Source organism: Elephas maximus, chromosome 26 (genome assembly GCF_024166365.1).
Source record: "Elephas maximus indicus isolate mEleMax1 chromosome 26, mEleMax1 primary haplotype, whole genome shotgun sequence".
NCBI lineage: Eukaryota > Metazoa > Chordata > Mammalia > Proboscidea > Elephantidae > Elephas > Elephas maximus.
In genome coordinates, this window is record NC_064844.1 from 13301179 (window position 1) to 13324289 (window position 23111).

Sequence of the window (23111 nt, forward strand, 5' to 3'; positions counted from 1 at the left end):
CCTTTGGAAAAAAAAAAAGCTCTTAAAACTGTTTCTGGGCCTAGGACAATTGCTAAATTTTCTCCTACCCGTTGCATAAGCATGTGGTGTTGGTCTCCTAGGTTCCTGAGTGGCACAGTGGTTTGCACTCATCTACTACCCTAAAAGTTAGTGGTTCAAATCCACCTGGCAGTGCTGTGGAAGAAAGGCCTGGCAATCAGCTTCTGTGAAGATTACAGCCAAGAAATCCCCACGGAGCAGTTCTACTCTGTACCGGATTGTCATGAATTGGAACTGACTTCCTGGCAATGGGTATTGTTTTTGTCTTTTTGGTTGATGTCCTCCAGCTATATAACAAATAATCTCTAAAGATAATGACAAGAAGATCCTTAAAAATTAATAATACAGAATGAAAGCCCGAGGTTAACCTAGGGTCAGCACAACCAGCCAACAGCATCACCTGTCCTTTGCCGCAGCTGCAACATAACCTTCGACCAGAAGAGCCCTGGACAGCCAGAACCACCCTCAGCAAGTGTCAGCAAGTGTCGCAAGGAAGGGAGCCAGATGCTGCTGGCCATGTACTTGGGGAGAGCCAGCTGAGCCTTCATGCATGAAAGGAGAAAGGGTTAAGCACTGAGGCCTTGTGGAGACATTATCTTAATACTTTGGAATCTAGTGCTATTCCCATTAGATGGCAACAGTTCAAGGTGTTTAGGGTTTGGGGGGAGAACATCACATTGCAGTGATAAGAACACAAACAGAACGATAGCATCTCCTCTTGCTCATTCAGTCCACAGTCAGCAGTGGTGGGAGCCATAGTCAATTAATAGAAATTGGTCTTAATTCTTGAACAGCAACCCCCACTAGTTAGAGTCAAGATGAACGAGCTCCGTGCGTGCACACAGATGAGCCTAGAGCTGTGAGCTGTATGCCTATTCAGGCATGCATCTTGTGAATTCAATCAAATTATAGCTTTTCCTTACACTGGTTTTATCTCCGGCTAATGCCCATGATGTAGTCAAAAAGTCAGCAACTGGTTCATGTTTAGCCGGCAGTTATCTATGGCATGTGGTCATTCTTCAGAACAGATTTTCTTTTTAAAACCAGTCCCAAATGTTTTTGTTGTGTACCGTCGAGTCATTTCCAACTCATAACGACCTTTTATAACATAAAATCACCAATTCAGATAAACAGAAGTAAAATCCAGTTCCAGATTTTACGTAGTAACCTAAGGTAACGCTTGTAAAATGGAGTCTACGTAGCCCCTATTTCAGAGTCAGTTGGTATGATGGTTAAAATTTCAAGTTATTGGGCCCCAGCCCAGACCAATTCAATCAGAATTACTGGAGATGGGCCCCCAGGAACCGAAAAGTTTACCAGATACCCCCAGAAGCTCTTATGTATGCAAGTCTAAGGAAGAACTAGAAGAAGGTGAAAGCCAGAGCAAGAGACAGAGAGAGACACAGAGACCCAAGAAAGTGATCAAGACCAAGAGAGAGGGCAGTTCCAGTTAGTGCCCCAGCATGCATTTCTCAGCTTCCTCTAACAATCTCGGCCCCTGCAGGTTCAAGGTCAGCTCTGCCAAGGCCTATGCCCACAAAAGCCAGATTTGCTGATCCTACAGAAGCTCCTTCTCCACCGTCAATCAGGGCCTAGGCATGGTCTGGCTCCCATACACCTGGACGCTAACTTGGGGATGACAACTTCTAGCCTCTGCACATCTGCACGAGCATCACCTCCACCCACACTCCTGGGGCAGCTGTCTGCCTATGGAGCCTCCAGCCCAGGTTCCCTTCAACCTCAGCTTTCCCACAGGGTCAGAGGTAGGTGGAGCTCTGACTTTCTGGCCTAGCCCCTGCCAGCCTCTCCTCTTACTGGGCTCCACTTTTGGCCTTCTCTGTATCATCCTTTGCCAGCTCCTTGAGTGATCATGGGAGAGACATCAGTTGCTGCATGGGGTATTGTAATTGCATGGATGCTGTGGCCATTATCTCGTCAGACCTTACACAAAAGAAGACCTTGCCCGTGTGAAAGGGGTAGGAGCTCACCCACAGGCAAAGTCACTCTTGGCTTTAATTAATTGGCAGTGTGAACTGCTAGCTCTCAAACTAGAAGCCTGAACCCTCAGGAGAAGTGAAAACAAAGTGGTAAAGGGGTTGTAATATATCTTTTTGTCAGGCACCATCAAGTCAGTTCCAACTCATAGTGATCCCATGTATAATATAATAAAGTGTTGCCTAGTCCTGCGCCATCCTCACAATAGTAGGTCTGTTTGAGCTCATTGTTGCAGACACTGTGCCAATCCATCTCGTTGAAGGTCTTTCTTTTTTTGTTGTTGTTGTTTACCCACTACTTTACCAAGTATGATGTCCTTCTCCAGGGATTGGTCCCTCCTGATAACATGTCCCAAGTAAGCAAGATGAAGTCTCACCATCCTCACTTCTAAGGAGCATTCTGGCTGTACTTCTTCCAAGACAGACTTTAGAGGCTTGTGTTCATCATCACCTCCACAGGAAGAGAAGCAAGGAGCTGGGAATGAAGAGCTCAAAGCCAGCAAAGTAGTGCCATTCCCTTTTCACTACTCCCCCACCCTACTACTACTCCTACCTCCTCACTACCACCCCCCATCCCCTGCCCACACACACACAGCTAGAGGGTAGATTTCCAAAAAGGTACCCATCACAGGGCAGGGCCTGAAAACCATGAGTGCAAACTACTTGGGACAGAATCAGAAATTTGAAGTATATAGGCCAACTGTTTTTATCTTTATATTTTGTTTCCTATATGTTCTCAGTGGTTCCATGGTAGAGTTCTTGCCTTTCATGCAGGAGAACTGGTTCAATTCCCGGCCAATGCACTTCAGGGGCTGCCTCCACCTGTCTGTCAGTGGAGGCTTGCGTGTTACTATGATGCTGAACAGGTTTTAGCAGAGCTTCCAGACTAAGATAGACTAGGAAAAAAGGCCTGGTAATCCACTTATGAAAATCAGCCCATGAAAATCATGTGGAGCACAATGGTCTGATGCCCATCCGATCGTAGGGATGGCACAGGGCCAGGCAGCGTTTCACTTCATTGTGTGTGGGGTCGCCATGAGGCAGAGGCAAACTTGATGGCATCTAACAACAAGAATATTTAGTAGTGCTTGAAAATCCTAGCAGCTTCAATTGTGCTAGGGGGATCAAGAGAAAGGATTTTTATCCTCTTGGGAAAGATACCTTCCTATAGAATATCCACTTAGGTCATGTAGAAGTAAGACGTCAAAGTTGAGTTTTGAGTATATTCAATCCTGGGATGGAGTCATTCAAAGTTAGGGAATGAAGGAGAGAAGGATGTACTCCTGAGGCTGGCAGGATGGTGCTGGCAATAAGTGAGTTCAAAGAGCCCAAATGGAAAGGTGAAGCACCCTAGGCAGGGTTTCAGTTTCTTGCTACAACTGTCTCTGCGTCCTCTCCAGGAAATCTTTTTTTTTTTTTTCTCTGCTTAATAAAAAGTGACCTGGGGGAAGGGAAGGATACTTCTGTGGCAGGATAAGTCCACTGGTCTTGTTAACTAAAAGAGAGAAATTTTCTGAGAGCCAATGAGGTATCAGGCATTTTTCTAAAGTTTTGAGTACATCATCTCTTGTAATCTACACAAAAACACTGGGAAGTAGATATTATTACATTCATTTCACAGATAAGATCACTGAGGCTCATAGAGGTAAGCAAAATGTGCCTAAGGTCAAGTATCTAGAAAGTGGCAGAATCAAAATCGAATCCCAGATGTCAGATTCCCAAGTGTGTATGCCTTCCACTGTGCCATATGGCTTCCTGCAGACACTTACCTAACCTAGAGAATCAACCAGGCAGAATCACCAATGCCCAGCAGTCCTGATGCCATGCCTGCACCGTAAATCAGACCCTTGGGACACTGACACCCGCCAGGCTGGACAAGCAGTGATCAGAAAGCCTTGGATCCATCCCCTAGGCTGGAGTTCTGACTCCTGCTGCCCTGGTCAGCTCTCCTTGTCCCACTCTGCGTTTGTCAGCACTTGATAATATTCACCTGCTACCACCACTGACCACCCCAGTATGCCAAGGAGCCAGGGACAGGCCTTTAGTGACACATAAGATGGTTTCACTCATAATAGAGCCTCCTCCATGAATTCAAGCCTACACATATGGCCACACTTTCCAGCTTCTCTAAAACCAAGACTGATAGAAAGTCGGCTTTTACAAAGCTTGAGTGCTGAGTTGATTGACTTTTTTTTTTTTTTAAAGAGAGCCATGCTGTGCATGTGAATGAGGATTTCTTCACCTTGGTTTTCTCTGGCAACGTGTTATCTGAGAGTCAGCCTTGGCCACATCGCAGTAAGGAAATGTCTTAGGGTTCTTTAGAGATACCAAAAAAAAAAAAAACCCGTTGCCATCGAATCGATTCCAACAGAACCAGTGATAGAGACAGAGAGAGAGAGAGATTTACATCAAGGAAATGGTTCACTAGATTGTTAGGGCTGGTAAGTTCAAAATCTGTAGGTCAGGTGACAGGGTGGAGACTCCTACAGGCTTGCATTCCAAGCTCTTTAGGTCAGGTTAGGTGTTGAAAGAGTAAGATGAGAGTTTTGCCCAAATATCTATTTGTAGTCTAGAGGCAAAACACATCTAGGGAAAGGCCCTTTCCAACTGACGGAATGATTATATTACATTAGATTACATTATGGAAAGTAATTACATTACATCAGATGTGAGGTCATTGCATTATTTTACGTTACATTATAGAAGGTAATCTGCTTTACTTAAGGCCAACTGATCTGATCACATGTAACTACTCCATAACTATAACTAGACTAGTGTGTAGCCAAACAACTGGGAATCATAGTTGACGATCAATTGACACATAAAATTAATCACAAGAAGCAAAGATGCCTTTGACCCATATGGACTCCTGACAGCATGTTTAAGTGCTCATCTGCAGAAGAATCTACAGTACAATTCATCTTTCATCCCTTCAAACCTAAAGGGTAATTTCTTGCTTTGAAAAAGATGTGTTCAATCATGCCACTTTGCTGCATGTTGATAGGAACCATCTAGATACCCAATAATCTGGATGCTAAGCAATCAATGCAAAACACTGGCTAAGCACTCTCTGTGGGGGAGCATTTCCACACTAAGCCCCATATGTACCGACTCTTCCCAGGCTGAGATCCTTTGCTTTAAACAAATCGCTAGGAGACTGTGGCTCCGAGACAATTGAGACTCTTCATGCGCCATTTGTCTTGACTTTGGGCTGCTTCCCACATGGGGGTAAGAATGCTTTCACAATTGTAGGCTTGGTAATTAGATCATGTTAGGTGTTGGTATCTTTGGAAATGAACATAGAGAAAAAAGGAGGTATGCGTATGGTGCTCAAGAGGTGAACTATCCTGGATACACCTCTCATGAGATAGCCTCTCCTACCTCCCCGCCAGCTGAAGCTGCCATGCCCACAGCCCCTGGTCCAGTGAAGTGGTGCTAAGGCTGACTGCACAGAGGTGGCCACTGGTTGCATTAGAGACTGAAGGGCAGTAAGGACATTCACACTCTCTTAGTGGCCTTTAGCATGGCCTGGAATAAAACTCTGCCCAATCAGAGACAGTAGGTATTACTTGATTCAGACAGATCAACTTTCTCATGAATTTTTAACTGGAGATACATAAAGAATTAGTCATTGTAGTAGCACAGGAATATACACGAGCAAATATGTGGGTCCTATTTATGAGAGGACAGCAGAGTCCATAAACACTGGATGTGAGTGCCTTGGAGTCTCATTGGAGTCTTCTTGAACAAGATTTCAATCTCCATAAGATCCAGTAGCATGACTATCTCAGTTTTCAGTGAAATTCATACTTCCCTTCTTTTCCCACATATCCCTACATTTACCCCACTAGTGGTAGTAAGCTGAAAGACTTTGGGAAAAGCTGTATATTATATCCTCCTATAGGGATAGTCACAAAGCACAATAATAGATTAAAGGCGCTGATAATCTTACAATAAAAAATTTTTTTTACCTTTAACTCAACGTTCCTCAAGAATATGTATCAACAAAACCCTTCTCTCTTTCTAAGAATAACTACTAGTATCTTGGGAAAAAAACAGAGACCCTTCCTTAAAATGATTGGCACTAGATAACTGATGTCTCAGTTATCTAGTAACTGATGTCTCAGTTATCTAGTGCTGCTGTAACAGAAATACCACAATTGAGTGGCTTTAACAAACAGAAATTTATTTTCTCACAATTTAGAAGCCTGGAAGTCTGAATTCAGCACAGGCTCTAGGCAAAGTCTTTCTGTCAGTTGTGGAGGAAGGTCATTGTTCCTTGGTTCCTTGGTGATCTTCATGTGGCTTGGCATCTGTCTTTCCCCATCTCTGCTAGCTTCTCTATGGGTAATCTGCTCTTTTTATATCTCAAAGGAAATTGAATCATTAACATAACAAAGAAACCTCATTCCCAAATGGAACTATAACCCACAGATATAGGGGTTGGGATTTTTTTTCCCCTTTCTTTTTCTTTCTTCCTTTCTCTTCCTTCCTTCCTTCCTTTCTTTCTTCCTTCCTTCCTTTTTTATTGTGCTTTAAGTGAAAAAGTTTAAAAATCAAATCAGTCTCTCATACAAAGCTTATACACATCTTACTATGTACTCCTAGCTACTCTCCCCCTAATGAGACGGCACATTCCTCCTCTCCTCCCTGTGTTCCCCGTGTCCATTCACCCAGCTTCTGTCCCCCTCTTCCTTCTCATCTCACCTCCAGACAGGAGTTGCCCACAGAGTCTTTGTCTACTTGAGCCAAGAAGTGCACTCTTCACCAGTATCATTGTCTATCTTATAAAAACAAAAATCTTATAGTCCAATCCAATCCCTGTCTGAAGAGTTAGCTTCAGGAATGGTTCCAGTCTTGGCCTAACAAAGGGTCCAGGGACCATGACCTCCAGGGTCCCTCTAGTCTCAGTCAGATCTCTAAGCCTGGTCTTTTTACGAGAATTTGAGATCTGCATCCCACTGTTCTCCTGCTCCGTCAGGGATTCTCTGTTGTGTTCCCTGTCAGGGCAGTGATCGGTGGTAGCCAGGTACCATCTAGTTCTTCTGGTCTCAGACTGACGTAGTCTCTGGTTTATGTGGCCCTTTCTGTCTCTTGGGCTCATCTTTACATACGTCTTTGGTGTTCTTCATTCTCCTTTGCTGCAGGTGAGTTGAGACCAATTGATGCATCTTAGATGGCCGCTTGCTAGTGTTTAAGACCCCAGATGCCTCTCACCAAAGTGGGACGCAGAACGTTTTCTTAATACATTTTGTTATGCCAATTGACTTGGATGTCCCCTGAAACCATGGTACCCAAAGGGATTAGGATTTACAACACATATTTTGGGGGAACACAATTCAACCCATAACAACAGACAACACTTGCATAGCAGTTGAGGTAGAGACATTGGCTTTAAATGAAGTTTCCAGGGAAGGGAAAGGATGGAAAGGATCCTGTAGGACTGGAGAGCTCTGGATGGTGCAGAGCATGTCAGAGAAGGGAACAGTTCGAGCAGAGTCACAAAGACAGAGATGAGCACCAAGGACAAATGGGGCCCAGGAGAGAGTTGACTAAGAGAGGGTACATCCACACCTTGCCATTTAGCTACCATTGGGTCTCCGGTTCATCCAACTATAATTTTCAATACATCTATGACAGCCCTTGATTTGTTGTAGTCTGTATTCACTTCCCTGTTATTGTTCTAAATTCACTGGGGATAATTTTAAACTAATCTTCTAATCTTTATCCAAGAGCCCTCATCAATAACAACTGAAAGAATGATTAAAATAACCCTCTGTGTAGAACCAACTAAGCCAAAATTGCTGTGGGAAGTAAATTACTCTAACAGAGGTATAATGTCAATGCCATCACTTATAAAAGGTTTGTTGCCAAATGCTATTTCAATTCAAAAGTATGCTAAAGGTTGTAACCTGGCCTTTGCCAGAATATCTAGGGAGATAAAAGATAAATGAGGCTTGGATTTTGGTTCACTGGCCTACCTGTGTTGTAGGAAAGATATGGAAGAAAGAAATGACTGAGGTCTTACTAGCAAGGGGAAGCTCTGGCTGTACTCCAAACCCAGCACTGTTCTATAAGCCCAGTTGCTCTCCCCAACTCAGATCAACCCCTGCCTCTAAGATGGGCCCCTTCCAAAATCATTTAGCCCAGAGACAGAGAGCCAACATTGAGAGATGAGAACTGCACAGGGAACACACGTACCCACAGCATCCATCAGTGGATGGAGATTGTCCTCAAGGCTGGGATTGGCTTTTCACCAGGGTGCTGCAGACATTTTTCTCACTGATGGTCCCTGGTCCCCAAATAGAGCAGCTGGTTGTTAGCAGCCAGCAAGGCAACATCGTCTGAGAGCCGTAGTAGCGGAACACAGTAGAGAGTAAGTCCTAGAAAAGACCTCAGAAATCACCCATTTCATTTGCCCTGATTTGACAATGGGAAACTGAGGCCCAGAAAGGGCCAGCAACCTGCCCAAGGTCACATAAGCTAGTTACAGTCAGAAACAGAGTTTTACCAGAGCCAATAAGGTTTCCCACCCACATTTCTCAAAATCTATCTTGATTGCCAGGCTTGGTCCCTCTTCCTATTTTGGTCCCAAATTGTCACTTGAAATGAATGCACCCTGTCTGTCTTAGGAGGGGCCTACTGGGTAGTCAGTTTGACATCTCAGTGAGACCAAGGACCCCAACCAGGCAGGGCTCAATGGGCTGACTACAGTGACTGATTGCTGCAGCAGGTAGCTGACGCCGTTAGCTTGAGTAGAGAGGAACAGGTAACAAGGATGTCCAACTGAGGTAGCTCCTGCTCAGGCTGAGCTCCTGCTGCAAACGGAGCTGCAGGCAAGAGAGCAGTGACTCACTGAGCACAGCCCCCTGAGAGTCCTACAGCTCAGAGGGCAGGCCTGCACTAACTCGCTCACTCAATTACTCATTCACTCACTCATTCACTCACTCACTCACTCATTCACTCACTCAGTCTCTCATTCACTCCCTCACTCACGCATTTACTCATTCACTCATTCACTCACTCACTCACTCATTCACTCACTGTTGAGTATTACAGCTTGTCTTGGGAAATCGTAAATCCAAAGAAAGAAGTGAAGGAGAGGAGAGGGAGGCCGAACTCCAGCTGCTGAAGCCAAAAACCAATTCAAAATCATGGACCAGCCAAGAGGCAGGAGTGCCAACACAGAGACGCATCAGCTCAGACAACCTCTGTGCTTGGAAATCCCCGGCAAGTAGGGTAAGTGAATGGATTAACTAATGATCAGCAGATCCTAAAGGGCTTCCTTCTTTCATCCTCCCTGACTTGCCTGCCTACTGGAAAGCCACAGTAGGAGCCTAACAGGCTACGGGCAAGAGTCAGTCAAGGCAGCTAAGGCAAGAGACCAATCGCTGATGGCAAACAGCAACACCTCTGACCACAGTCATATTCTCAGAGCTAACATGCATGTGTTAGGCCTCTTTCATGATTACCTCATGGATCCTCAATACAACAATATGAAGCGAATGCTAAAACCAGCAAATCATTACAGATGAAGAGAGGCATACATAGAGAGGTTGTCTAAATTACCAAAGTGCAAATAAATAACAGATAGAACTGAAACTGGCATGGAGGCCAACAGTTTTTAACACCCTGGCTATACATCTTCCCATCTTTAGCCAAAAACTTCCCACAGTGTCAACCACAGACTGACCTGGAGTCCAAATCAACCTTCACGCTGGCTGATACGAGCTGTGGATCCTAATGGAATCCAAATTGGACAAAGTGACCAGATCACTATAACCATTCCCGCTGCTGGAAAAACAGTCCAAAGAATAATCTTGCTTATGTTATCAGTCAAGGTCCCGGCAGGAAACAACTCTACTCAGATGTTTCAAATAAAAGGAATTTAATGAAGAGGAATAACCCTCAGAGGAATGGGCAAGGGACATTGAACTACCAAAAAATAACAACAGGAGGAAGCCAATTTCACCTCAAAGCCTGAAGGGGCAAAGGAGGAAATAGTGTGATCATATAGCCTGGTGAGGAGTTCCTGGGTGGTGCAAATGGTTAACATGCTCAACTGCTCACCAAAAGGCTGATGGTTCAAGTCCCCCCAGAGGCACATCAGAAGAAAGACTTGGTGATCTGCTTCTGAAAAATTAGCCATTGAAAACCCTGTAGAGCACAGTTGTACTCTGACATATATGGGGTCACCTCGAGTTGGAGCCAACTTGGCCACTGGTTTACTGGAGCCCGGTGCAAGGAGGGAGATGTGGTCACCCTGGGACAAAGCCATGTCCAGACCCTTGGTGTCCATCAGGGAGGAAGCTGAAAAGAAAGACCCCAGATTCTTTCTTCCCCCATACCCCCAACTCTTCTGGTGCCTCCCAGTGGTCAGAGCTCCCCAGAAGCCAGTTAGCCCATAAAGCTCAGCCTCCTGAGACACAGAACAGAACAGTGGAGGAAGGTGAAAGGGTCTGGGGTGGGTGCAAGTGGAGAATAACCCATGTGGAGAGAAAAACATGGTTTTACAGAGGTCACTATGAATACTGTAAAGGAATTTCTCACTTTCAAACAGGATTAGATAACTTTCCTAATAATACCTGTGGCTAGAGTGATTATTCACTGTGTGCCTGGCACTGTTCTCGGTGCTTTGCAGATGTAGTGAGTATGAATCACAGTCCAGCCTCAAGGGTGCAAGAAATATTGCATCTTTTAATTTTCTATAAACGAGCTTTAATGTTTATTTGGAGCTCCCACCATACCAGGCTGGCAGGAAAACTCACCTCAGTCACTTTTGAGGTTTTGCCAACCCAAGACCACCGTGCCAAGGCACTAGGGCCTTTGCCCTGGGTCATCTGTCCAAACAGGCTCCCTTGGAAGCATCTACTGTACCAGCCTGCCTGGTCTTTCAGACCCAGCAGCTCTTTGCTGCTTTGAAAGCACACCAGATGGGGCACCCCATCTAGAGCCTCACCCACCTGCAGCCATCTTCTTTGGGGTCCTTCCAGGATGTACAGCCTGGGTCCCCACTGCCCAGAGACATGCAGTACCTCTCTTCTGCTCACCTCTGGGCTGGGGAATCCAAATAGTCCCAATGGATATTGCCTGTGGAAAGCCTTTCCCTTCCTCTCTATCGTTCTAGCCACCCCATTTCTTCCATCATCTCTCTTCTCTTCTACTTCCTCTGGAAAATCTCTGTATTCTCTGATAGGCTTGGACTTTTACAAACAAAAGTAGAAAGTCTCTGCAGGCTAGTTCTTCTTCCTTTCAAGCGACATAGCTCTTCTGGGGCGTTGAGCTATGCTTCAGTGGAAGGGGGGAGGTGGAAGGAGAAACATAGGCAGGAAAAGACAAATTAATTCCTCATAATACGATCCAGCTGCACATACATTTTTTTAAACTTTAAGACAACACGTGAGGTATAGTAACCTCATTTTCCACCATCTGAATGTCAGTCGGCCATACTGTGGTAGCTTATATGTTACTGTGATGCTGGAAGCTATGCCATCAGTATTTCAAATACCAGCAGGGTCACCCATGGTGGACAGGTTTCAGCAGAACTACCAGTCTAAGACAGACTAGGAGGAAGACCTGGCAATCCTATCCTGAAAATAAGCCAATGAAAACCCTATGGGTCACAACAGAATATTGTCCAATATAGTGCTGGAAGATGAGCCTCCTAGGTTGCAAGGCACTCAAAATACAAATGGTCACAATGATGAACTCAAACATACCAACCGTCATGAAGATGGCACAAGATCCAGCAATGTTTCGTTCTGTTATACATACGGTAGCCATGAGTCAGAGTCAACTCAACAGCAGCTAACAACGACAATAACAACCCCACTTTACCAGTGAGGCTCAGAGGGCTTCAATCATTTGCCCAATACTACATGGTTAACAAGTGGGCAAGCAGGCTGTGAATCCTCCCTCTGTCTGCTTCCAAAGCCTACCTTCCTAACTAGTCCAGAAATGGCAAACAGATTTTACCTCATAGGCCAGCTCTGATTGGCTGGGATGGCTTCCTAGAAGCTGTGTTTAGAAGGATTCCAATGCCATAACTAGCTCATCGGGAAGAGTGCCATTACTGATGGGCAATGGCCTTCATGAGTGCAAGAGGTGGGCATTGTGGCATTTATTTTCTCTCCACTTACTAAAAATTAGACAATTACATATAGTGAAATGAATTGGAAAAAAGTGGTTAGAGTTTACCAAATATCACTTTACACAAAACGATGGAAACACATCTACCTTATGCAATAAAGAGAATCAATTCATCAGGAGGATCTCAGAAGAATTAAGCCACTGAGGGAGGAAGGAGGTAGTGAGTGGAGAAAAAAGACACACATGGGATCCTCATTCCAAGAGTCGGAGTGGGAGGAGGGAGGTGGAGATGATACCCAAGCAGCCTCTTCACAGACCAACCTCTCCCCTCAGGTTAGATGGTTCTGTTGAGTCAACTCTCCTTTGTCCTTTTGATACTTCTTTTATCTTTACTTTAATTTCTTCTTTCTTTTATTCAGAAGGTGGAAGAAGGCAACCATTGTGTCTTCCCAGTGTACTCTCCCATGGGGATGACCCTAGACTCTTGGAATGAGGATCCCATGTGTGTCTTTTTTCTTCACTCACTACCTCCTTCCTCCCTCAGTGGCTTAATTCTTCTGAGATCCTCCTGATGAATTGATTCTCTTTATTGCATAAGGTAGATGTGTTCCCATCGTTTTGTGTAAAGTGAAATTTGGTAAATTCTAACCACATTTTTCCAATTCATTTCACTATATGTAATAGTCTAATTATAAGTAAATGGAGAGAAAATAAATGTCACGATGCTCACTTCTTGCACTCATGAAGCCCAGTGCTCATCAGTAATGGCACTCTTCCCAAAGAGCTAGTTATGGCATCGGAATCCTTCTAAACACAGAGAGCCCACTCTCTCTCTGCCTCATGACTCCCCCACCCCCACCCTGACCAATCAACGACCACTTATGCCAAGGAACTCAGTCAGCAAAGCACGGATTATTTCATTACATTTCTTTATTCCCTATATTCTCCTCTCAGCAACATTAATGTCCTTCCTTTTAGTGCCATAGGTTTGTTGTTTTGGGTTGATTTATGTGGAACTGGGGATCTTTGTCAGTTTAATTAAGAAAAAAATTACACTGCTGTATCTGCTTGTCAACTTAATTTTCAAGATTTGCCTTGTTTTACATTATAAACTTTGGGAACAATTTGTTCTGTCTTTAATCAACACTTGCAACTTCTGTGTGTGAGTGTGCTATTTTTTGGATGTTTTGGTTTTGTTGTGCTGTGTTGTGTTTTGCTTGTTTGCTTCCAAGCTTAACATGGACAAATATGCTTCACATTCTCCCTTGTTTCACAATCCGTACCATCATGTTTACGTTCACTTTGCTTTGAAGAAAAAGCAAACCATTTGATTTTTTTACAAGAGGAAGCCATTTGAACAGAATACAAACTAGTTCAAAAAGTACTGAACAAAAAGTCAAATGACCTGTGCTAGTGCTGGCTCTATCAATTTTCCGGATGGCCTCAAACAGGTAACTTGCCTTCTTGCTCTGTATATTGGACATAGCTAAACTTTGCAAGATAGGCAAGAAGCCCACGTTCACCCTAGAATTTATAGATGCTGAGTTAATTAATGGCCTTTGGTTGCACACAACAGGAAATGACGCTGTTGTTGTTGTTAGGTGCCGTCAAGTCAGTTCGGACTCATAGTGACCCTATGTACAACAGAACGAAACACTGCATGGTCCTGAGCCATCCTAACAATCATTGTTGTGCTTGAGCCCCTTGTTCCAGCCACTGTGTCAGTCCATCTCGTTGAGGGTCTTCCTTTTTTTCACTGACCCTCTACCAAGTGTGATGCCCTTCTCCAGAAACTGATCCCTCCTCATAACATGTTCAAAGTATGTGAGACGTAGTCTCGCCATCCTTGCTTCTAAGAAGCATTCTGGCTGTACCTCTTCCAAGGCGGATTTGTTTGCTGTTTTGGCAGTCCATGGTATATTCAGTATTCTTCGCCAACACCATAATTCAAAGGCACTAGCGTCAATTAAAAAAAAATGGTAGGAGCCTGCAATTGTTTACAGAATTGCAGGAAGAGCTGAATTGCCAGGTATAGGGACGGCACAAACCAAATAAATCCTGGAAATCCAACAGCAAAAACCTGCAGGTCTTCACTCAATTGCGCTGCCATCTAGGTGATTCGGCTCTGACAGTCTTCTATCCTCCTGTGCTTTGGCATAAGTTTAGAAGTCCTGGAGAAAAAATGAATTGGCTCAGCTTATCCCTGGAGCCAGAAACACTGGTGATGTAGGAAACCCTGGTGGTGTAGTGGTTAAGTGCTACAGCTGCAAACCAAAAGGAGCCATGACATGGTATTATTCAGAGGCCCAGCCTGCACCAATATCAGGGGTACAATATCTATTATCAGAAGAAAGCATGGGCAGGGGGTCAGGAAAGCACAATAAGCAGGTGAGAATAAATGCGTACCATGGTCAAGTCCTTGGCAGCAGGGCAGGACACATGCACGGAGTTCTCTAGGTCCACAGCTCCTGAGAAATGTCAACTCCTCCTCCTGCTCCATCATAATCGTATCTCTATGGTTTTTTATGGTCAGCACTTATGGATTAAATGGTAAATGAATCCCCCAAGTAAACCAAGAGGAGAAAACTTTTTATTATTGTATACAGTAAGCAAAAAGATGAAAGTAGAGGCTGTTAGTTCTTTTCTTCATTTCTCCAGCTGATCACAAAACTATTGCTGGTATTTATGGCTTGCCACCAACCTCTGATATTTGACCTTTAACCAGAACATTATCTGGTCAGGATTCATGACAGGAGAGCTGACATTTCTAAGGTGTCTGGGCCCCTGATGGTCTTTCCTGCAGAGGGACACAGAAATTACCATTAACCTTGACCCCTTGGCATGACACAATAAGAGGTTCCTCAGGTTGTTGTTGTTGTTGTTAGATGCTGTCAATTTGGTTCCAATTCATAGTGACCCTATGTACAACCGAATGAAACACTGCCCTGCCCTGCACCATCCTCACAATCGTTGCTATGTTTGAGCCCTCGTTGCAGCCACTGTGTCAACCCATCTTGCTGAGGGTCTTCCTCTTTTCTGCTGACCCCCTACTTTACCAAGCATGATGTTCTTCTCCAGGGACTGGTCCCTCCTAATAACATGTCCAAAGTATGTGTGATGAAGTTTTGCCATCCTCACTTCTAAGGAGCATTCTGGTTGTACTTCTTCCAAGACAGGTTTGTTCATTCTTCTGGCAGTCCATGGTGTATTCAATATTCTTTGCCAACACCGTAATTCAAAGGCATTAATTCTTCTTCAGTCTTCCTTATTCATTGTCCAGCTTTCCCATGCATGTGAGGCAATTGAAAAGACCATGGCTTGGGTCAGCAGCACCTTAGTTCTCAAAGTGACATCTTTGCTTTTTAACACTTTAAGGAGGTCTTTTGTAGCAGATTTGCCCAATGCAATAAGTCATTTAATTTCTTGACTGCTGCTTCCATAGGTGTTGATTGTGGATCCAAGTAAAATGAATCCTTGACAACTTCAACCTTTTCTCCATTTATCCTGATGTTGCTTATTGGTCCAGTTGTGAGGATTTTTGTTTTCTTTATGTTGAGGTGCAATCCATGCTGAAGGCTGTAGTTTTTGATCTTCATCAGTAAGTACTTCAAGTCCTCTTTGCTTTCAGCAAGCAAGGTATTCTCATCTGCATATCACAGGTTGTTAATGAGACTCCCTCCAATCCTGATACCATATTCTTCTTCATCCAGTCTAACTTCTTGGATTATTTGCTGAGCATACAGATTGAATAAGTATGGTGAAAAAATACAATCCTGGCACACACCTTTCCTGATTTTAAGCCATGCAGTATCACCTTGTTCTATTCAAATGACTGCCTCTTGGTTTATATACAGGTTCCAAATGAACACAATTAAGTGTTCTGGAAATTCCATTCTTCACAATGTTATCCATAATTTGTTATGATTCACACAGTCAAATGCCTTTGTATACTCAATAAAACACAGGTAAACCTCTTTCTGGTATTCTCTGCACTCAGCCAAGATCCATCTGACATCAACAATGACATCCCTCATTCTACCTCCTCTTCTGAATCTAGCTTGAATTTCTGGCAGTTCCCTGTCGATGTACTGCTGCAACTATTCTGAATCATCTTCAGATTATGTCCATTTTATTTACATAGTTGGCACCTGACTTCTCCTTGATAATCAAGGTGATTCACACCAGTCAATACCATAATCACTTGCTCCTATTCCCAACTTGTGTGAAGAGCATAATGTGGCCAAGTATCGGTTTCCACTTCCAGTTCCGTGGACCCATTACCTCTCCTGATGAAAAATTTAGTCTTTACATATCAAGACCTCTAAACTAGCAACACCCACAGGAATAGAACCAAAACCTAGAAAGCATGTTGCTAGGTAAAGCCATTAAATCCTTCCTGCCTCACTGAATGAACAACAGTGAAGGATGAGGATTAGTTGCCTGAAAGTAAAAAAAAAAAAAAAACACCTCACATAACAAGGGTTTAAACAAGACAGAAGTATATTTCTTTCAAGTAAAAGTCTAGGTAGGTGGGCCAAGGTTGCAGTGGCACTCTAAGGCATCAGGAACCCAGCTTAATGGTATTTTATTGCTTCATTGTGTCCAGTAGGCTCCCAGTGGTCCAATAGACTGATTTGGTTCAAGCCAATAAGAAGGAGAAACAGGAAGAAGAAGGCAAAACCCTCTCCTGGAAGTTGCACTGACCACTCATATCCCATTGACTAGTATATAGTCACATAGTCCCACTGAGCTATAATGTTGCTTGGAAATGTAGGCTTTATCCTGGGCAACCATATGCGCTGCAAACCAAGCCCGTTGCCATCTAGTCAATTCCGACTCATAGTGACAGTATAGGATGGAGTAGAACTGCTCCATAGGATTTCCAAGGAGAAGCTGGTGGATTCGAACTGCCGAGCTTTTGGTTAGCATCTTATCACTCTTAACCACTAGGCCACCAGGGCTGCTTACTCCCATCCAAGAGCTTTTCAGGCTGCTTGGAGCTGCTTATGTTACCTTGAACAAACACCACTTGATGAATGGATTACCTGATAAATGAATCACCTTTATTTTTTGCTTCCCACTACCCTGAAAAGTTTATCATCTGGGAGAGTTTTTCCCCTTCCACTGGATGAAAACTCTGGCAGGCTCTGTGATGCTTTTCATCACTCTTAAGAAACAGGATGCCATTTGGTCACTTTAAGTGGAAAAACGGATTCGATTGAGAAAGTAGAATTTCCACTCCACTGTGTATTAATGCACACTTCTATCTTCATTCGTAGATAAGACTTCTTTCCATTTCCTCATGAGAAAAAAATAATGCTCTGGTTCATAGGCCTACAGGAAGGGTATATAGTTGGCTTCCCCTCTGTTTCCTCTCTGCGGTGGAAAGGTCAGGGAAGGAGAAGGTGAAAGGAGCTCAGAATGCTCTTACTTGACTTGTAGGGCCTTATATTGGTACCCTACTCTCAGCCTGGCTAAAGTTTAAATCTGACTCTTTGTGAGTGTTCCAGGGTTCTTCAGAGGTTCCTCTGCTGGGCATAATGCCCCCAGTGACAAGGACAGTACTATTGCATCCTCTGCTGTTACTTCGCCAGTCTCTTTAGGTTTTCTGTCACCACTAACCAGAGACTTCCTCCACCATCTGTGTATCCTTGCCCTGTAGTCATCCGCTTGGACAGAAGTTCAAAAAGTCCACACCCCATTTGCCCTGACAAATTCTGGGGGAGCAGGTCAACCTCAACCCATCCATCCTTGTTCTGCTGCCCAAATCTTGTCCTCTAGGTTTCTGAAGAAGGATCAAACCCAAACCCATGGTGCCCGCCCTCCAACTCCAGGGAGCATAAGTTAAGCTCTTTAGGTGGTCCTAGTAAAGTGCCTCTCTTTAGATTTAAGGTAAGGCGATCCATTTAGTTAAGATAACATTAGCTGCTGTAACAAATAAACCCTCAAATTTCCAGGGCTTAACATAAGTTATAATCAGGGTTGGAAGGGTGGGGTGAGAGTGTCTACTCCGTGAAGCCATTCAAGGTTCTAGGCTAAAAGAGGCTCTGCCATTTTCAGCACGTTGCTTCCCAGGGCAGGGCATCAACATCAGGTTAGTAAATAGAAGAAAAGGTTGAGGCTTGTGTGGGGTCTGAGAGAGAAGCACTCATACTTGTACCCATTTTCCATTGGGCAGAACTCAGTCACACACCACACCCTGAGGGCAAGGGAAATTAGAAAATCTAGACTAGCAAGAGGAAATGAGTTCACGTCACACTAACCCATCTCAGCCCCAAGGGGGAAGCACACCTTGGTGTCCATGAGGATGGGGAGGTGGGGAATCTAGGAAGACTACTGGACACGGTGGTTGGGAGCTCAGCTGCTGACCAAAAGGTCAGCAGTTCGAATCTGAGGGACTTGCAGCTGAAGTTTGCTGAAGGAGTTGGGTGTCTGCAGGCATTTACCAGTGGACTTACAGAGCTTTGGAACATTTCCCCAGCAGGGCAGATGTGGCAGTGAGGCCACCGCTACTGAGGGAAAAGGACTGGTTTTGTCTGGATTTACCAGAACAGTTGTCCACGTTGATTGAATTCTCTAACTTCTTGTCCCCGTCCTCTGCTTTGTTTCAGTGCACACGGTTTCACATTTACAAAAGTGAAAGGGAGAGAAATTACTGTCCAGTTGCAATTTTTCATTTGGCAGGCACCCAGCCATTTTCTCAGGATTTGACAGGATATGATCTCTCATTTAACTTGCTTCTTAATACTGCCCCTGGGCAAGACGGAATTGAATCAGACCCCGGTGCAATCATTTTCTTGGCTGAAGATTCACACCTACGGTTCTCCCTACAGATTGTTCTGTGTAGCTACAGTGGACTCTGAGAAAACCAATAAAAAACAACAAAGCACTTGCCAAGCGGAAACCAGACTCACTGCTGTTTCCAACAGGGCTGCCTCACTTCTGCCTTTTAACAATTCTCCACAGTCATTACTCATTCATTCATTCAGTAAATAATTAAACACTTAGCGTGGTGCATAATGCAAATAGTATAATCTATGATCTCTTCCCTCAGGGAAGTTACAATTTAGTAGACAGGATAAGATGTACACAAATAACTAGGCTCTCATGTGGTTGTTAGGTGTCATGGAGTGGGTTCTGACTATAGCGACCCTATGTAAAACAGAACGAAACACTGCCTGGTCCTGCGCCATCCTCACAATTGTTGCTATGCTTTGAGTCCATTGTTGCAGTCACTATGTCATTCCATCTCATTGAGGGTTTTCTTCTTTTTCGCTGACCCTCTACTTTACTTAGCATGATGTCCTTCTCCAGGGACTGGTCCCTTCTGATAGTATGTCCAAAGTATGTGAGAGGAAGTCTTGCCATCCTTGCTTCTAAGGAGCATTCTGGATGTACTTCTTCCAAGACGTATTTGTTTGTTCTTCTGGCAGTCCATGGTATATTCAATAGTCTTCGCCGACACCATAATTCAAAGGCATCAATTCTTCTCCAGTCTTCCTTATTCATATGTGCTCTCATGGAGAAGTACATATTGTTGTTAGGTGCTGTCTAGTCAGTTCTGACTCATAGTGACCCTATGTACAACAGAATGAAACACTGCTCAGTCCTGTCCCATCCTCACAATTGTTGCCATGTGTGAGCCCACTGTTCAGCCACTGTGTCAATCCATCTCACTGAGGGTTTTCTTAGTTATCTAGTGCTGCTATAGCAAAAATACCACAAGCAGATGGCTTTAAGAAAGGGAAGTTTGTTCTCTGATAGTCTAGTAGACTAGAAGTCTAAATTCAGAGCACAAGCTCCAGGGAAAGACTTTCTCTCTTTGTTGGCTCTGGAAGAAGGTCCTTGTCATCAATCTTCCCCTGGTCTAGGGGTTTCTCAGCACAGGGATCCGGGGTCCAAAGGACATGCTCTGCTCCTGACAGAGGTTCACAGATGAAGAGGAACTTTGCCCTAAGGTTGAAATACACATGAAGCCTCACCCGTATTTGATTTAGATCATTCAGAAGATGAGATTTCGGATGTGGAGTTGATTTAAGACTTCGGGGATGATGTGATGGAGTGAATGTGCTTTGCTCATGGCGAGGACTTGAATTTTGGGGGGCCGAGGGGCAGAATGTTATAGATTGAATTATGTCACACAAAAATATGTGTTGTAAATCCTAACCTCTATGCCCGTGGTTATGATTCCATTTGGGGATGGGTTGTCTTTTGTTATGTTAATGAAGTAGGATTAGTGTAGGGTGTATTTTGAGTGAATCTCTTAGCCCAAATAGAAAAAGGGCAGCTTTGGACAAGCAAGCAAACAGAGATGGGGGAAGAGAGATAACAAGCTACACAAAGACTGCCCAGGAGCAGAAGAAGTTCAAAGAGTTTGAGAAAATCATAGAAACGGTGGGTTTTGATATGTCCCTGGCGATGAATACTATCGGCATTCCAGAGTGGTAAAAGCTAATAAATGTTTGCTGAATAAATGAATAGTCAAGGGAAAGGCTGGTGGGACAATCCCAAGCTTCTGAGGGTCAGGGCCTTTCTGGCTCCTCTATTGAAGAACCTGCCTGTACAGGAGCTGTGACTCACGAGTCCGGAGTGCAGGTGTCATGCCAGTGCCAATCTCTAATTAACATAAGTCAAGGCAGAGCACTTCAAGCGCTCAAAGTAAACTATTCGTCTATCTTCCTGGGAGATAAGGCCATTGTTGGCAGAACTGTTTCATTTCATAAGCCAAGTACAGGTCTACAGTCCTGGCCCCACCATAAGAGGCTTTCCTCTGTGGTTTCACTAAGAATGAACGAAGCAGAGCCTGCAACAAACCTCTATTTTGCCTGCAGAAAGTCAGCAAGTACACTGGGAAGTTCTGGGCATGTTAGCCACATGCAGGAAAACCAGACAGTGGGAAAAGCATTCCAAATTGGCCTTATCCACTTTAAAGGATGTTCTAGTTCAGGTGTATTTTGATTCTAGAAGTCAAGGGAAAGAATGGGCAAGCACACAAAGGTACAGTCAGATGCTCCCTATATGTCACATTGGAAAGAAGGGGGAAGGAGGAAAGGAACCATGGCCAAGAAGTGGCCATTTGTTTCTTTCAGGTCCTTTCCTGCTATCCTTTTCATTCTAACACAAGTGATCATTTTCCGAGTGGAGCAAGGACTGGGCCATAATGCCAAGATTTTAGAAACACTTTCTTATTTTTTTTAAGATAATTTATATTAAGTGAGTATTATGATCTCAAAAGAGCAAAAGAATACAGATATAGTTATCCATATCAACATTTGTCACACTGTGGTGGCTTGCCTGTTGCTGTGATGCTGCAAGCTGTGGTGCCAAAAGCTATGCCACCGATATTTCAAACACCTGTAGGGTCTTTTGGGGAACATCGAGGTCAATTGGCAAAACATACTTTATAAAGAAAATGTTCTACATATCACTTTTGTGAGTGGCATCTGGGGTCTTAAAAGCTTACCAGCAGCCATCTAAGATACATCAATTGGTCCCATCCCACATGGAGCAAAGGAGAATGAAGAAGACCAAAGACACAAGGAAAACACCAGCCCAAAGGACTAAAGGACCAAAAGAACCAGAGATTCCACCAGCCTGAGACCAGAAGAACTAGATGCTACCCAGCTACCATCACCAACCACCCTGGCAGGGACCACAACAGAGAGTCTCAGACAGAGCAGGAGAAAAATGTAGAACAGAACTCAAATTCACGTAAAAAGACCAGGCTCAATGGTCCGACAGAGACTGGAGGAATTCCCAAAACTATGGCCCCCAGAAGCACTATTAACCCAGAACTGAAACCATTCCCAAAGTCCACTCTTCAAAAAAGATTAGACAGGACTATAAAACAAAAAATAATACATGTGAAGAATGTGCTTCTTAGTTCAATCAGATATACAAGACCAGAGGGGCAGCTTCTGTCCAAAAGCAGGATGAGAAGGCAGGAAGGGACAAAAACCAGTTGAACAGACACAGGGAACCAGGGGTGGAAGGCGGAAGTGTGCTGTCACATTGTAGGGGTTGCAACTAATGTCACAAAACAATATATGTATACATTTTTGAATAAGAAATTAACCTGAGTGGTAAACTTTTACCTAAAGCATAATAAAAATAAACAGATAAATGCTTTTAGGGTCACCCGTTATGAACAGGTTTCAGCGGAACTTCCAGACTAAAACAGACTAGGAAGAAGGACCTGGCAGTCTACTTCTGAAAAAATTGGCCAGTGAAAACCTTATGAATACCAGCAGAACATTCTGATACAGTGCCGGAAGATGAGCCCCTCCAGTTGGAAGGCACTCAAAATACGACTGGGGAAGAGCTGCCTCCTCAAAATAACGTCAACTTTAATGATGTGGATGGAATCAAGCTTTTGGGAACTTCATTTGCTGATGTGGCACCACTAAAAATGAGAAGAAACAGCTGCAAACATCCATTAATAATCATAATGTGGAACGTACAAAGTATGAATCTAGGAAAATTGGAAGTCATCAAAAATGCAATGGAGCACATAAATATCAATATCCTAGGCATTAGTGAGCTAAAATAGACCGGTATAGCCATTTTGAATCAGACAATTATATGGTCTACTATGCCAGAAATGAGAAATTGAAGAGAAATGGCATCACATTTTTCATCAAAAGGAACATTTCAAGATCTATCCTGAAGTACAACACTGATAGTGTAATATTCATACAACTACAAGGAAGACCAGTTAATACAGCTATTATTCAAATTTGCACACCAACCACTAAGGCCAAAGATGAGGAAATTGAAGATTTTTACCAACTTCTACAGTCTGAAATTGATCAACCTTGCAATCAAGATGTATCGATAATTACTGGTGATTAGAATGCAAAAGTTGGAAACAAACGAACAGGTATGGTAGTTGAAAAATATGGCCTTGGTGATAGAAACAACCCCAGAGATGGCATGATACAATTCTGCAAGACCAACAACTTCTTCATTCCAAATAACTCTTTTCAACAA